Genomic DNA, 2861 nt, shown 5'->3' with positions numbered 1-2861 from the left:
AGTTCGTGGGTAGAGATAATATAACGAGGACATTTCTCAGCCCCTGACTTCAGATCTTCGCTAGGTGAAGTAGAAATATGTTCGCACTAGAAAAAATCTATTTTGAACTCTTATATGCGCGATGCTCCTAGAGGAATAAATCAATAAATGTTAATTTTATCTGGGGTTGTGCTTCACCGTGCTTTCACTATAACTTGAGTCAATTACGGCGACTGTGGATAACGCATTTTTGTAGTCCAATAAACATTCTCATTACTAAAAAAATTGCCAAAATGGTGGTTTACAATCTGGGCACAATCCACTCCGTATAATTTCTGGTCATATGCCGCAACAAAGCTGCTTCATTCTCAAAAAACCTCATCAAGCTACAAATATAAAGCACTTTTAACCAACTTATCTGCCTCATTGAGGTATAAATATTTTTATATTGCTTAAGTAAGATCTATTTTGCTTGTGTTTTTTACGTTTTCCTAGCTGTCCTTGCTTTAATTGTCTTCTGTTGTAAAGTCTGCCTGTTTCCTTTGGAGCGGAAAATAATAGTCACAGCAATACACGCGAAATCGCGTGTAGAGTTTTGCTTGAATATGATTGTTTTCTCTAAAAGAAACGTTTCTTCACTCCCTGGAAGCTCAGCACCCCGTTTCAAGTGCTACAGGTATGCTACGTTTGTACTTTTCAAAAAGGGAAAGGTTTTAAGGAAGTTAGCTAAGCCGCCAGGAGAGAGCCATCTTTGGTGATTTTCAGTAGCGGAAGCGTATGAGTGCCTTGAATGTAACCACCGGCATTCCTCATCCATAAAATGAATTACGTCTTCGATGAATTACCGCCTTATTATGCTGTAGCGGTGAGCCACTGTGGTAGCGGCAGCAGCGGGATGTAGGCCAATGGGCACGCTCACTTGATGGCTTAAGCCTCTCTGAAGTCAGTAGTGCAGACTCTGCCTTCAGATATCAACCGGCTTTGCTCCACATTCTTGTGCTCTCCTTCAAAGACTCCGTGGCATGCGCTCTGCAAAGCGAACTCGGTGTGGCTCTGCCGGCACGGTAGTGCTTAGTTCAAGTGAGGAAGCAATTCAATCCCACCAACAGCACAGTTATAAGGCGTTTTTTATATTTTTTATGAAGGTCAAAGTTGGGTATTTACACCTTCCTGGACAATTCTTTAAGGCAAAACAAACGATTTGGTCAAAATGGTTTGGTCAACATTGTGTAGTTTTGGTCAAAATTGGAAACTGTTCAAAGGAAGTAGTTAAGCCTTGCTTAATATTACTCAGACAAGAAAATAACTCTTTGAGGAAAATATAATAATATAATTTCTAGATTTATAAATACGAGGTACCTCTGATTATCAGCCCTTGGGTATATATCTGAAGCCATAATTCCGTGTGACCAAAGGCAAGATGTGTGAGCAAGAATGAAATACCTTAATGGTAGCCCACCGGCCGGACCACGTGCTTTCCCAAATATTTAATTGTAAGCTCTACCTGTTTTAATCACGCTTGCTTTCTGTTAAAAATACAGACACAGGTTTACACTAACAGACACGTATGCATGGTTAGAAGAAAAGTGATGTTTTGTCCTTTACATTAAGGGCAGAGTTAAACATTATTCTTTATCAAACCAGAATTTTAATTTTATAAAGTTTGTCGTAAATATTGGTGACCTTGAAAATACCATATTTGATCTTCGTACAATACGTCTCTTCTGCAACTTGACCTAAAGTCTAGCCCAGGTCCTGTAGTGCTCGTATATACCTAAATCAGAAGCGCAAAAAAATGCAGGTGGTATATTTTGATCAAGATATTAAAGAATTCAAGCCCAGCTGTTCTGCATCAACTGCTTTAAACCAACGAATATGTAAATAGCGCTTAATCCAAAGTGTTGATCAAGGAGATATTTGGCATTGAAGAATCACACGATTCAACTATATCTTACACGATTAATATCTCCGGAATGTGAAATAGTAATACAAAAACTGCAAATACCGTCTATCCGTAATATAGATGCAATTTTTGATGGCTTTTTGAAACACAAATAAAAAACCGAATGCTCTTTTTGTCTTCTACATGTTTGCGAACAGAAATGTCATTAAGAAACAGACGCGGAAGAGAACTTAACCGTTATTTCAGTGAGTGACATCCTTGTGCACTCGACCCACGCCCGCCCCAAGACGGCTGCTTCTTTTCTTGAAGCTTAATACCCCCAACTTCACTGTCGAGAGATCAATGTAATCGCGGACAGTAATACCTGAAAGCGCCCGTTCCCGCAAAGTGCCGACCAGCCAAATCCCTCTTGCTAGAATACAAAAGCTCAAAAAGGAATATCAAACGCTTCATATCTTCGATATGTTTTGGGTGTTAAATATTTATTCTCCATCAGTACTAAATTGTGGTTTTTATATCGTATGTACGGGCATCGACGAAAGCAAATGGGCGAAACGAATGAGAAACTCGGTGGAGAAAAACTAATGCGTCAAACAGAAAACCCCTGTAAGCCATATAGTTGGGAGAGCTGCTCGAAATGTACTGCTCATAGTTCGTTGAATGAAATACTACGTGGCAGTCAGGGCACAAGTCGCACGTAAAGCTGGTGACAGGGGCTAGAAGTGGTAAGCCGCGCCACCCAGTGGTAAAAGCCGGGTTGGTTGATAACTAGGCTACAAGCCCTCTGTTGCTTGATGGAACAGCGTTAGAGGTTTATCAGACTATACCGATTTATAAGAAGAAACTACAGTACATATCGCGTTGTAAACGGTGTAAGGACTTAGCCGCCGCTGCCGAGACGAGGAGGCCGCCTCGGCAAGCGAGCGCGTGCACGGCGAGCTAATCCCAGTACCGGCCGTGCGGCCCTATTAGGGCGAGA

This window comes from Haemaphysalis longicornis, unplaced genomic scaffold (genome assembly GCF_048455015.1).
Source record: "Haemaphysalis longicornis isolate Haplotype H1 unplaced genomic scaffold, Haemaphysalis longicornis Haplotype H1 scaffold_5, whole genome shotgun sequence".
Taxonomy (NCBI): domain Eukaryota; kingdom Metazoa; phylum Arthropoda; class Arachnida; order Ixodida; family Ixodidae; genus Haemaphysalis; species Haemaphysalis longicornis.
The sequence above is the reverse complement of the archived record's forward strand: the minus strand, read 5'-3'. Positions refer to the sequence as shown.